The 14765-nt window shown below is 40.2% G+C and overlaps 1 non-coding gene across 1 annotated transcript; it reads left to right on the forward strand.

The window, feature by feature from the left end:
* The first annotated feature begins 544 nt into the window (after positions 1–544).
* On the forward strand, positions 545–651 carry LOC141593521 (small nucleolar RNA R71). The gene has a single exon (XR_012521599.1). It is a non-coding gene; the product is annotated as a small nucleolar RNA R71 (small nucleolar RNA).
* The last annotated feature ends 14114 nt before the right edge of the window (positions 652–14765 follow it).

The raw sequence follows: 14765 nt of genomic DNA on the forward strand, positions 1-14765 counted from the left end.
GGGTGGTGGAGTGTATGTTGGTTGAGGGTTTTGAACATTTTGGCTTTTGTATGAGAGATTTGGATGGAACTTGGTGTTTTCATTGTAAAAATTTGAATAAGGGGTACCACTTTTGTAAGCTTGGAAAGCATTAACTTGCTCGGTTGTTCCCCTACATTCTCCTTGATCATGACCTAAGGTTCCACAATTCTCACATATCCCGCTTGGGATTGATGAGGATGCCGTCAAGGCATTGACATGATGCTTTGTTGATTTTGAGTTTTCCTCAAGTCTAGCCATAGCTTGTTCAAACTTCAAGTTGATAGTGTCAATGTGAGCACTAAGTTGAGCACCCAATTGAGTAACGGTGTCCACTTCATACTTTCCTCTAGTAGCCTTGCGAGGCCTACTATATTGCGAATTATGGACCGCCATTTCCTCAATCTTGTTCCATGTTTGATTGTCATCAACTTCGGTGAACATTCCATTTGATCCCATATTGAGAATGTTCCTTGAATCTTCATATAAACCATTCCAAAATTGTTGCACTAAAAACCATTCGCTAAGTCCATGGTGAGGACATGAGCGACAAATACCTTTGAACCGCTCCCAAGCTTCATACAAAGATTCTTCATCCCTTTGCTTAAAACCCGTAATTTGAGCTCTTAGCATATTAGTCTTTTCCGGTGGGTAGAATTTTTTGTAGAAAGCGAGAGCTAACTTCTTCCAAGAATCTATTCCAAGGGTGGCCTTATCAAGGCCCTTCAACCATTGCTTTGCGGTGCCGATTAACGAAAAAGGAAATAAGACCCATCTTATTTGGTCTTGAGTCACGCCCGTTTGAGAGATAGCTTCACAATAATCACAAAATGTTTCCATATGAGAATGAGGGTCCTCACTTGGCATGCCCCCGAATTGGCTCCTCTCAACTAGTTGGATGAAGGCGGACTTGGCAATAAAGTTTCCGGTAAGATGTTGTGGGGTAGGAGTACCGTTTGGTAGATCCTCCTCGGTGGGTATAGAGTGAGACGAGAATTTAGGCATTGTAGGTGGATTTTGTGTGGTATTGTTTAATGGGTTCTCTTCTCCTTCTATTGCGAAAGGATTGACAAACTCACTAGTGGGTTGAACAACTTCACCAACACTTCCCAAATTCCTCCTAACAAGTCTCCTATTATTCGTCAAGGTTCTTTCGATTTCACGGTCAAAAGGTAACAAATCTCTTTGTAACCTTCTAGACATGCAAAATATCAAACAACTAGAAAACAATTAGAACAAACCTTGAGGAGTTTTACTTCCCCAAGGTGAAAAAGACACAACTAAAAATAACAAAAGAAATCTAAAATCAATTAAACACCGTCCCCGGCAACGGCGCCATTTTTGATCGGAGCCATTTAGTTCACAAATTAAGCATATGTGGTCGTTGGTCAATGGTCGATACAAAACACAATTTATACTTCACAAACAACTCTACAAATTAGTAAAGAGGCAAGTAAAGGTCGGATCCCAAGGGACGGGTATTGAAAACGAAGATTTCTATTGCTACTAGCGGTGTCTAGGGGTGTCACAAGTTGGGTTGATGTAGAAGGTTACTAAACTAAAATAGCAATGAAAATAAACTAACAAGGTAAATGGAATAAGGGTGTAAACAATTGATTAAAAGCACTAGGGTGTCATGGGTTCATAGGGGATTCATGGGATATGATCATACAAACATGTTCTCAAATTATAAGCAAGCAATTATTGTTGTGATGGATCGAGTTGGGTTATATCTTACAATCCTAGGAAAGTTTGGGTCCCGGAGCCGAATCTCTTGGATTGTACAACACCTACAAGTCGACTTAATCTTCCCTACTTAACACATGCATGGTCTAACAAGACTCGAGTTGGGTTATGTCTTACAAGTTAAGTTGAAGAGATAGTAGATGATAATAAATGCAAGGATTCATAGGCTTAGCATTTCATCAAACATAACATGTGCATGTATTAAGATCAAAACAAGCAAGCAAATAAGATATGAAAGCATATTGATTTAAGCATGAATCATCCCCATGTTGGTTTCCCCTAATCACCCATTAAACCCTAGCTAAGAGACTACTCACTCATTATCATATTGATCATGCTAGAAAGGTTGTCAATCATACTAACATAATGAAACATGATGAATAAATGAAAGTAATTAGCAATAATTAAAAAGGGATTAAGAGATTATACCTACTAATGATTCCAATAATAAAGCAAGAATAATAGAAGTACTTGAATCCTAGATTGAGAGGTTGTCAATCTCCCAATAATAACCCAAATAATCTTCAATTACCCAAAATAAAGTAAGAACAAGAGAGAGATTAAGGAACTAAAACTTGGATTAAAACTTGATTAATATTTGATTACAATATTGAAGAGAGATTTGATTGATATTAACTACTCTAATTATTGATTAGAAGAACATGCTCCTCTAATTAGACTAATGGGGTATTTATAGTGAAAATTAGGGAGGATGCATTAGGGTTAACTAAGGGCTAAACTAGTAATTACACTTTTAAGTTGAGCAAGGAGACTCCGGGATTGTCCGAGAGAAGGGCTTCTCCATTTCGTGACTTGAAGAACAAAACGGTGCTGTGCTGTGATCCGAGCGGATCGGAGTCGAGACGGACGGATGGGGCATGGACGATCCGAGCGGATCGAGGCAGAAGACGCTCGGATTGGGCCTGGGGGATCCGAGCGGATCTTGGGTAAGGACGCTCGGATTGAGCTGGGCGGACGGACGGATCGTGGATGATCCGTTCGGATTCTTCTCTGAGCGTCATTCCTTCTTCTTTTCTTCCCTTTTCTTCATAGAATCCTTGGGGATTTCCTTGGGGACTCAAGGATCCTTTCTCAACAATGATCTTCTACTTAGCTATGTACAAAGGCCTTCTAGTCTTGTCTCTCCTTGATGCTTGGTCATTGAATACGATCCATTTAGCCTTGTTTTGCCATGAAAATGCAAGATTCTTACTCCTTTCCTACCAAGGGATCAAAATCTCAAAGAATATGCAAAACAAAGATCTAAAGATAAGAAATGACCCGAATAAGCACTAAAAAGCATAGAAACAATGGTAATTCGGGGGCTAAATATGCGCCAATTATGGTCGCATCAGCTATTTAACGATTAAAGCACACAAAATCGAGTCGGAATAAGGTATAAATGTGAGGTAAAAGCTATCGAAATACAACTCCTCACACACCCATACTATTACGTGAGAACTACGTAAAAAAAAAGCACACCCATCACCCAACCAATCACGGCAAAACCCGTGTTCAACCCTTCGCTCAAACCCCCTCCTTTAGCCACCTATTACGCCACCCACAGCCACCGTCAGCACCACCCAACCTGACTCACCCTAGTCAGCACCTCGACCAACCCCGACAACCCTTAACCATCACCTGAACCATCCTAAACAGGCCGTGAAATCACGCCCTAAACAGCCCCGAAAACCCGACACGAAAACAACCCAAGTAAAACATATACACCATCCTACCACCCCCATGACCACCCGTGGCCATCACCGTGGTCTCCCTTGACCCACGGTGGTTCCACCACATGCTACAAACACGCACGACCCACCAGACGACTCACAACCCACATAAATAGCATAAACCCGTGAGAACCACCACAACCCGACAGCCCATCGTACTAACCACTACCTCAAGCCACCCCGACACCACCATTAGGACCGCCCATAGCCGAGCTATCCAGCCACCCAAGTCTCGTGTTTATTCGTCCAACCAATAAATCATAAAACCCGTCTTAAATCCGCGGAGACAACCGCTAATTTAGACGCCAAATTCACCTCCCACGGTGGTCGACAACAGCCACGACAGGTCCCACTAGCATCCCCACGGTCAAGGCCAACTATTGAGGGTAACGACACGGTTCACGTGGTCTATACTTGTTTAAACGATAATTTAATTAAATATGACTATATAAATATAAGTTAAGACGGTCTTACCTTGAGGCAACAATAAATGGATGAATTCTCTTACTTTTCTCCCGTAGATCTTTCTCACCCTTGCCTTTAAATCAATTATTGTGTTTTTATATTTTTTTATGCTTATGGGTAGGTATAATATCCTATTTATATAGATGTGAGAAGGAAAGAGGGAGGAAGTTTCCTTAAAGTAATTATCTTTATTTACCCTTTTCTTTTTAATTACTCCCATATTAGTATTAATAATAACATACAACTAGAATCCTGACTATATACTCAACATACACGACCCACATTATTTACGTCTCAAGTATTATTTAATTATTTTATTACCGTCTTACAATTTATTATTTAATTGACTAAATTATTAAATATCAGTTAAAACATATTTTAATATAATTCTACCGTCTAAAATACGGGGTATTACAGTCTTCCCTCCTTAAAAAGAACTTCGTCCCGAAGTTCACCAAGATACCCAACAACAGAAATATTATCTCAAATTAATTCCAACTAAATTCCTTATTAAATTCTTCATAAGATACTTTTATTATTTAAACTATCATAAAAATGTTATAAAATACGAGATGTTACAAGCATGTTCTACCTTAAACTCCTCTGGACAATGCACCACCCCAAGGATATTCTCCATCTCCCGATATCAATTGTCGAGCAGAATCGGCGCGCCTGTGCCCACATAGGTAGTGGGGTTGAAGCGAGATATTGTAGTACTCATCTTGGAGAAATCTACCCAGTCTCCTTATCTATACCCATCCTCTTGAGGGTCTCAGTGAGCGAATCTTGGTGCTCAAGCATTTTGGCAATATCCTCAATGCTCATCTCTTGAGCCTTTACATATACGGCTGATCTCTTTGGCGGCATATCTTTGAGCTATAAAAAGGAGATAAACCTAAGCACATAGCCTACGGCTTAAAGCAATGAAGACCCGCACAAAGACATACTCGATCGAGTACTTGTGGACACAACCACCCGCGCCACACGTTGGTTTCGAGGCGGCGGCACTTCTCCCACGGAACTCCGGCGCGAGGGCCAAAGCACGTCATGGGTCGTTAGCGATTTGAAAAGCATTGAAACCGGTGAAAAGTTTGAAAAGCCTGCATTTGTGGAGTCGCCACCAATTTTCATCAAAAATTAGAACCATTCGAATACTTCATGTCATGTCAAGACACAAAGTAGTGACATGAACACTAAGAAATTCGTTACCCTAAGCATTCTATGTCTAGAATGACTCTCGTGATGCCAATGAACATGGATGCTCACGGATATCTTTAGTAAAGGGTGAGGGTACGTATTAGGAAGCTCATTTATTTGAAAACCTAATCTCGCCCGCCTCGATAACGGCCTCTACTAATTATCAGGGAAGTTATTTATACTCGATATGTCGTCAATTGTATGCATGCAATGCAACATCCACGGATTAATCCTAGCATGTAAAATTAGACTAAGTCGGCAAACAAATAATTTAGCAATTAATGGTCGAAGTGGTAATTTAGATTAATTACATGTGAATATGCCAGAGAAATAAATCATACAAGATAATATGAAATATTACAAATAACAAAGAAATAAATTACAAGTGACAAACGATCTTTGTCATAAATAAGCCAAAAGATTTTAGGAAAGAAACAAAAGAGATAAAAGAAAATAAAATAAATAAGGAATTTAAAATAAATAGGAAATAAAATAAATTAGGAAAATAAAAATAAAGAAATAAAAAAAATAGAAAATGTGGAAAATATGAATTATATGGAAAATATGAATTATATGTAAAATATGAATTATGGAAAATATGTCGAATTATGGTGATAATAAGAATAATCATTGATTAAAATCCTAATTAAAAAAGCTACGTCAAAACGAGAAGAGTTCAGCGGCAGAAGCGATCTCAGAACAGGCGCAGCATAAACTGCATCCTATGGAAGAGGCGCATCAGTTTATGCGACTGTTCTCAAGATGGATTCTGACTGTGAAAGTCAGACCTGCGGTTAGCTATTGTTCATTGATTAATTTACATTGATTATTGATATACGACTCAAGTAGAAGTGATTTAGCATGTTTATGTACAAAAGATGAATTCTAAAGAATCAATATGGAAGAATCGAACCTATAGAAGCCGGGTTTGAATTAGATGACAAAAGCCCGCAAATATTGAATTATAAGGGATTTAAGTCGAAAAAAAGTTGAAAAGATTTATAAAAACTAATTTGAAAATAATTAGACGAAATAAGAAGAAAAAAATGAAGAAAGAAAATAAAAGGCGAAAGAAGTAAAAACCCGAGGAAGAAGAAGAAGAATATCAGCATACAGGTAGCCTCTGGAAGAGGCGCAGCAGATGTTGCGACTACTCCAGAAGGCGCACCTGTTGGTGCTTTTCTTCTAGGTCGTCTTTAGCCGCTGTTTTGAAAAATAGATTTGAAAAGATCATTTAAAAAAACGATTTTAAGCATGGTTATGACATAAATTTAAAAAAAAAAAAATTATACAAAAATTAAACAAGATAAAATTGGGATTTACACCCTCAGACTTACATGTTAGCGTCGCGAGATTTAACTAAAATCGGTTTTCTTAGTGGTAACTCGACTCGATCTATGCAAGTATGAAAGTGCCCTTGAAAAAGGATTTTAAAAGATTGACTTATTGATTTTAATGATTGTCACGTGGTCAAATTGGTTGGTCTATGTAAACGTGACTGGTACCCAGAATGATCTGGGCTTACGTGGTCGCGTAGAGCAAGCACGGAGGCGTCAAAAAGTAAGAGCACGGTCTTAGAATTCAAAGAGGGAAGAGAAGGGGCGGACACTCGCGTGAAAAATATGTGAGGCGAAGGCCTCTATTTATACTAATCACGAGGTAAGGTTTAGGAAAGGGATATGGAAGGAAAGATCCGGAAACAACCGACTTAGGTCGAAACTCGGAAACTTGGACAAAAAGAAATCCTTGAGAAAAGGCACAGCAAGAGCTGCGCTCCCCAGAAGGGGCGTATCATTTGGTCCGTCCTTTCTCGGGTAGTATTCTTCTGCACAAGGAAAAACGCGTTTGACAGCCTGTCGTATTTTAGGTATAACTTTCTCTACAGCACTCAGATTAAGGTGATTTTGGTAGCGTTGGAAAGCTAATAGAAATATATAGAACTTTATGTGAAATAGGCCAGGCCCTAAAAAGTCGTTATCACCTCGTAAAACAGACCTAAAGATCAGGTTGTCATTTTAGCTAAATGATATGCACATTTTACAATGTAAACTTAAGTTTAGCTTAAAAAAGTGACATGTGACTCAAAATGAGATATACTCCTAAGTCCTAACATTTTATGACATCCTATCCTTAGGTAGACAAGCACATTACTTTTTGACTCGGGATTGACGGTTTTTAGAAAATGGAAATAGTTTTTTACCTGGATTCCAAATGTACTCTAATTACTGCCAAAACGACCGTAATGGCACCTAGATGACAACCAAGGAGTGGACACAAGTTTATGATTTACCTTTTATTAACCGATTTAAGAAACATCATAATATCGCGACATATGCTAAACATGCGGCTTGGACAAGGCGATTGTCAAAGTATAGCCCTCGGGTCAATCGAATATTACAACCTGAAGACTATGGCGACGCACGGCGGCTCAAGGGGTCTGAGCTAAGGACCTGTCGTCGGCAACATTTTAGAGTTTTTCGAATATCGGGGAGGGTCGTTTAAATTCCATTTGACTATGTAAGAAAGCTCGCCAGCCATAAGAAGAAATCATACCTGGGACTTCTTTCCTAAGATGTTTCCGGAGGTGCGTAGGAGCTGGGGATAAGACCTAAAGGATATATAAGGATTGTGCTAGGGTGTGGAGACCTAAAGGAAAACATTGACGGGAAGGAGGCCAAATATAAGCTCAACTTAAGCGGTAACAAAGGTTTGGGTGTAGGAACTATAAGGGAGTGTGATCCTAAAAGATAGAAATGTTAGAAGTGTTTGAACTCTATGGAGTTTGGGAACCTAAAGAGCTAGGTGTATGAACCTGGGTGTATGAACCTAAAAGGACAGGCTGGTATGGGAACTTAAAGGCTTATCAACCTAAGAGGAATTGGGATCCTAAGGTTAAGTTTAGGAACTGCTGGGTTACTAATTCTTGTCTTGAACGCATGTGTCCAGGCTTTCTAAGAAAAAAAGGTGTGAGAACTTCAAAAGGATTTATGGGTTTATTAACCTAAGGACATTTGGTTTGGGAGCTTTTAGGTTTACAAACCTAAGGGAGGCTATTTTGGGATCTACGAATCTAGGGGTAGGAATCCTAACTTTGGGTTTATGAACCTAAGGAAGAAGGCTCTGGTTTGGGAACTTCTGGAGAACGACACCTTTGCTAAACTCCATGAGGAAACTATTAGGGGGAAATAAGACAGGACTTTTTGAGAACCGTCGGGGACAAAGCCAGAACTTTCGGAGAACCGCCATGAACAAGGGCAAGACTTTCTGAGAAGCGCCGAATAAAGGGGCAAGACTTTTTTAGAACTGCTGGAGACGAGGGCAGGGCTTTCTGAGAACCACCGGGAGAAAATAATCAATCTTTATAGAAGGCAAGACTTAATGAGTGCTGCTAGAGAATAAGGCAGGACTTCCCGAGAACCGCTGAATAGAAGGCAGGACTTTCTGAGAACTGCTGAAGAAACTTGACTTTGTAGAAGGCGAGACTTTCTAAGAACCGCTGGTAGAACTTGACTTTGTAGAAGGCGAGACATTCTGAGAACCGCTGGTAGGAAGGCGGGACTTTCCGAGAAACGTTTGTTTGAGAAATATATGGGCTGTATAGCGGCAATGAACTCTTGCTGGGGAATATTATCGACTAGGAGCATCTCGATCGTCGAGGATAAAACCTTAGGCATTTATAGCGAATACTTATATATTTGACTGCTGCTGGGGAAATTGAAGACTTTGAGCGAAGCCCCCAGTTGGAGCGATTAATCGAGCATTGCTCAATTATCTGCATGGTTAGTGGATACACAAATACGTAGTCTAATAACACGTAAACACATATGCATGTAAGCAATCAGCACATGGACTTCGAATGAGGTAGCACATAAATTTTGCAAAATTTGTTTCTTTATTAAAGTTGTTTAAAACTTGCTTAAAGAACTTTGTCGTTTATAATGCGTTAAGCATATTCAATGGGCTTTAGTCATATGACTTCACACGAGATCGACTCATAAAGACGCAGGACGATAGACTGATGCAACACTGACTTAGATTTGACGCGACACAGGGATGACCTTGACAGACTTTGCTTAAGCATGCGCAACCCCTATCCAGTGTGGGTGATAACGCGTATCAGTTCCAAAGGTAGAAGAATTTGCAAGAAGGATGGATCAACTGTCTACTTTGAACGTCTTTCGCCACTGTTTTCTGTAAAAGAGACCCCTCTTGAGGCACGATAACTTGGAGAATCGATCTAAGACCTTTATCATTGTCAAGACGAAGCACTAGCTTGAATCAAATGAGACTCAAGAGTAAAAGGGAGGAATAAAGAAAGGGTGGCACCTCGGAAGAGAAGCCCCCAGGATGAGAACATGGCTCGGAAATTTGGGAGAAAAGAGATTAAGCGACAAGAAGGAGCCCCCAGTAAAGAGGTAAAAATGGATGGTTATGAAATGGGAAGGGAAGGTTGTAAAATGGGTATCGATAATTGAGGTTGAAAGTTTATGGTTGGTGTGGTTGCGTCCTTGTTAGAAGACTGCCTACGTATTCACGTGAAGTGAAATCAAACTAGATCGTAGTTTTAAGCTGGCTTTGAGAATTGAGGTCGAAAGTTAATGGTGGGGATGGTTATGTCCTTGTGGACTCCCTATGTATTCACGTGAAGTGAAATCAAACCAGGTCGTAATTCTGAGCTGGCTTTGAGAATTGAGGTCGAAAGTTAAAAGTGGAGATGTTTGTGTCCTTGAGGATAACCTCCGTATTCACGTGAAGTGAAATCAAACTAGATCGTAGTTCTGAGTGTGTGCCTAAGCTATGTTGTTAAGGCCTTAACGTGCATGGGTCAAGAGGGTATATTTCTTTAGTAACTCGAAGAATCGATTTGAGATGACTCCCTTTGATCATAGATCAAAGAGGGTATAATTAAGTTTATAAACTTTCCTTGTCATGCGAGCACACTCGAAAGTGGACCCTAAGGGTGGATTGGGTATGTCCTATTCTAGGTAGCAAAGTATCTGAAGACTCCGTGTCTGGGTCGAGGTGAAATTAGATTGGATATTCGGAATGTAGAGCTCGGAAATAAGAGGCTTTGATGAACAAATATCTGGAGCTTGATTTTGTGGAGTTAAGGCTTGATGGGATTATGGCTTATAATATGGCTTGGAAAATGGAGTCTCCTGGCTTGATATAGCCTGAGCACAAAAAGGTAGGTTAATTGATGTGGGATCAAGTTTCCATGCATTGACTCTAAGGGATGGGTATACTTGACAAGATTGAGAGGATTCTCAAAATTCCTAACTATCTCTCTGAAGCGGTCTCGAGAAGGACTTAGGGTGTGTGATGTGTGAAAGGCAAAGCGAGGGTGCTAGCTGACCATCTTCATTGATGTCTTGATTCTATATAGATTTCAACATTATTCCGTTCAGTATTTGATTTCAGGCTTGTTCTTGATTCAGGCTCAGATTCTTGGTCTGCAATATATCTCGGCTTTTGCTCAGATGCTTGATTCAGGTTTTTGAAGATAACTTTGACTTTGGATATTGACATTGACTTGCTTGATTGAGCCTACTTCTTTTGACTCTTTTGTCTTGGATTACGAGCATAACTACAGCCTTGGATATTGGCATCAATAAGACTCAGACGCGGACTCTGACTTGATCTTAGATCCAAACTCCTAATCATCGTCCCATGCTTGAACATTTCCCCTTCCACCAACTAACTTAGATATTCGGCTTTGAGCATCCATCCATTTGAGCACCTCGTCCTCTTTGTTTGGGATGACGGGTGGAGAACAGTCAAGAAGGGTTTCCTTACTAGTGGTATATCCATGAGGATTGTCTAAGTTGCCTTATGGGTTAAAAGTTGAGAGGGACAACTTCCCGTCATCAATCATGTCCTGGATCGCATGCTTGAGCCTATAACACATCTCATTTTCGTGTCCTTTGCCCTTGTGATATTGGCAATGGGCATTACTATCCCAGAATTTAGACTTCTTTTCTGAGTCAGGTGTAAGTCTTATTGGTTTCAACATTTGTTGTTTCACGAGCATCTGAAGGGCATCGGTGTATGTAATACCAATGTCGATAAATTTCCTAGGAGGTGTACCTTTTTTTGTTGGAAGCCTTCAAGAGGATGACCCCATCAACGCGTGTGATCTCTATTGATAAATCCTCGACGGTTTTAATATCACGGCCTTTCAAACGGGATGCACAATTTGGGTGAAGGCAACTCAATGACATGTTGGACTAATGTTCTCTCAATTGACCGATCGAGCGTTTGTGAATCGGCTTTCCTTATTTTCAACAAATGATTGGTGGAATGCTCACCATATTAATTGAACTTCTGACAAGGTCACCTGGTTTCTACGTTAGGGCTGGTTAGGACGGAAACAGGAATTCTACCATCCTCAATTTCATCTTGTATATCCTGCCCAAGCTTGTAGCAATCCTCAACATCATGCCCTCTACCTTTATGGTATTGACAGTATGAACTACCATCCTAAAACATAGATTTCTTTTCTGGGTGTAGGGTTGGAGAAGACCTAGGAAAGATAATTTGTTCAAGGCTAGGGCATAAGGTACGCCTATATTTGTGAATGACCTTGGAGAGTTGTTAGGCTTCTTCGATGAAGGCTCCATGAGGTTGCGTTTGTTGATTTTAATTCTTGGATGAGAAGAACTAGGAATATGTTGCTCACTTATTGCTTTCTCCTTAGGACTGTCAGGTTGAGGGCTTATCTGGACACTTTTCATCTTGAGAGGTTGGGCCTCAAGCTTCTTACCCATTCAGCAATCTGGTTCTCCATGTTGGAAAGCCGAGAGTTTAGGTTATCAATGGCTCCCTTTAAGTTGGAAAATTTATTGTTTAAGGCAGTGGAAAGCACGGGCATTCCACTCTGGATATCATCTTCCTCAAGCACGTTGATCTCTTCATAGTCACGAGGATCGAGGAGATGAGAATTGTTTAGGGATGATTCTTTATCATGTTTAGTGCTGCTAGACCCAAGAGGGTCCATACTCTCTAATTGCTCGACAGAAGGCGGCACTGGAAGCTTGCCCTCTACGATCATATCTTGGATGGTGTGTTTCAAGAGAAAATACTCTTCAATATCATGACCTCTACTCTGATTATATAGACAATATTTGTTGCCCTTCCAGAGGTTCACTTGCTTTTCTAAAGGTGGATTCAGAGTTGGACCTATCGAATGTAGCTTGCCTTGGGCAGATAATCTTCAAAGCATCGGCATAAGACATGCCTAAATAAGAAAGCATCCATTGATGCCTCCCATGTTTCCTTTCGGCTTTCTAGGATGACAGTTATTGCAAGATGTAGGCTTTGGACGACCTTGACTAGTGGTTTCTCGAGGTGGCGTGTTTTTTTTCACCATCCCATTTTCAAGGGTGGGGACGCGAATGATCAAATTTTTCACTGTACCTTGAACTCGTAGGACCATGGCATAAACGACTTGGAGAGACACGATGATTGTGGCTTAAGCTGCTTTGTGACTTTGCTGAATGGTGGAATTTCGGGGATTCCTACTCGACAGAAATGACACGCGTTACAACTCGATTCGACATGGGATCACGCATACTAAGGCAATAAGCAAAAAACTGGTGCATTAAGGGACAAGTAATCACGAGGACAAGACGACAAATCTAGACTTTGACTTATGAATTCGTGAAATGTCGTGAGTGATCTCTCGTGTTTGAGTTCATGGTGCTTGACTTTTGATTTTAGACTCGAGTGTTGACTTTGACGGAGTAACAATTAGACAAACAACCTTATTGACGGATTTAAAATGGTGTGACTCTAAACGTGTGTTTAAGATAGACATGACTCGAGGTTCGGGTACGTGTGTACCCAAACGTGTCACTAGGAGAATTCAGTGTGTTGGACTCGAGTGTGCGAGTCGAGTTATTAGAAATGTCTAGATTCTAAATCGACTAGGGATAGTGGCTCCAAAATGACGGCCTGACGCCTTAGGACTTGACTTGAATTCGAAATGACCCAAAGTGTAAGGGAAGACGGGTTTATAACTCGACAGAGTTCTAACTAGGACATAGTCGGTTTGAATTTTGACACTAACTTGGCCCAATTGAATTTTCACAGTTACATTTACATGGTTTGAAAATATTTTGATTTAAAACGTTTTTTGGTTTTTTTTTTTTTTGAGAATTTTCAAAGGATTTTAATTATGGAGAATTTAAAATTGGATGGAATTTCACAAAAGGTTTTTTTTTGTGTGTTGTGTAATTAGAAATGGAGTTTACATCTACAGAAAATTGGACATTATTTAATTTACAAAATGAATTTTTGAAAAGGTTTTTTTTTTTTTGTAAAATTGAAATTTGGAAACCGGAAAATTCGGCATTATTTGGTTTACAAAAGCGACATTTGAAAGGTTTGAAAATGAATTTTATTTACAAAAATTTTGACATTATTTTGTTTATAAATGAGGAATTTAAACACGTGATTAATTTTGTAAACACATACAATGTACACATACAAACAGGCATTATAACGGTATGCTGAGTACAAGTAATGGATTTTAGTTTAGAAGGGTGGGTTGCCATACCAAGCTATCATACCCTGGTTTGTGGAGAAGTCCGTGCAAAATATGAGTCAGGTCGGTTCCTAGTCCATTCACTCGAGTAGTGAAAGCTTTTTGATACAAACATGAGTAAGCATCGTGGTATGGTTGACGCCAATCGTTATCCATATTTGGGTGCAAATAGGAACTTGCACCGTCCAGATGGGACGATTGGTCGAATTGGTTGGGTTGAACCTAGGAAGGCTGGCTAAAACGACCTAAGAAGGTCGAGTAATGAAAACTGACAACTGTCCCATATAAACTATTCCCTAACCTTGTTCAAGTTTCACCCTAGGTAACTGATGTGAATATTATTTGCGCACATTTAGTCTCCTAATTAAGCCTATTTTGCATACTATTATAACATTCCTTAGCCATTTTATCCGTCAAATGCTTCCTATTTTGCTTTCCTAGTGCATTTCGTATGTTTTGTAGGAAAGAAGGTAATTAGGCGGAAATTCCCGTCATTAGTGCATATTTGGAAGCTTATTGATGATATTAGATGGACTAGTATGAAGAGAAGGCAAGAATGATGACCAATGATGTAGGAATAAAGAGTATATAGAAGGGTCATAAGGTTTAAAAGTAAGAATGACGAGAGGAAGGGCATTACAAGAAGAAATTGATCGGAACCCAAATCAAGAGTTGCTCCTTTGACTCTGAAAATATGATAGATGGAACGGCGTCGAAAAATCAAGTGATCTAGGCTTTTGAATCACTCCAATAGGAGTCCGGATGAAAAAATGACGTCTGTTTTACAATCCGAGCTCAAGTGAAGCAGGATACAGCTCAACCCGCTAGGGTTAAATTCAACCCGCTCGAGTTGAAGCCCAGGACGCCCATATTTCGCTCGGGACGAGCGTATTCTTGGACAGAAAGTCTTCCCTTGCTACGTGAACCACAAGACGCCCGTCTTCCCCTGAAGACGCCCGGGCAGCAGCTCCAGAAGACGCCCGTCTTCACCCCAAGACGCCCGGGCACAGACCACCGAATCCGCCTGTCCCGTGCTAAAGACGCCCTGATTCTCTTACAGC

This window comes from Silene latifolia, chromosome 7 (genome assembly GCF_048544455.1).
Source record: "Silene latifolia isolate original U9 population chromosome 7, ASM4854445v1, whole genome shotgun sequence".
Taxonomy (NCBI): domain Eukaryota; kingdom Viridiplantae; phylum Streptophyta; class Magnoliopsida; order Caryophyllales; family Caryophyllaceae; genus Silene; species Silene latifolia.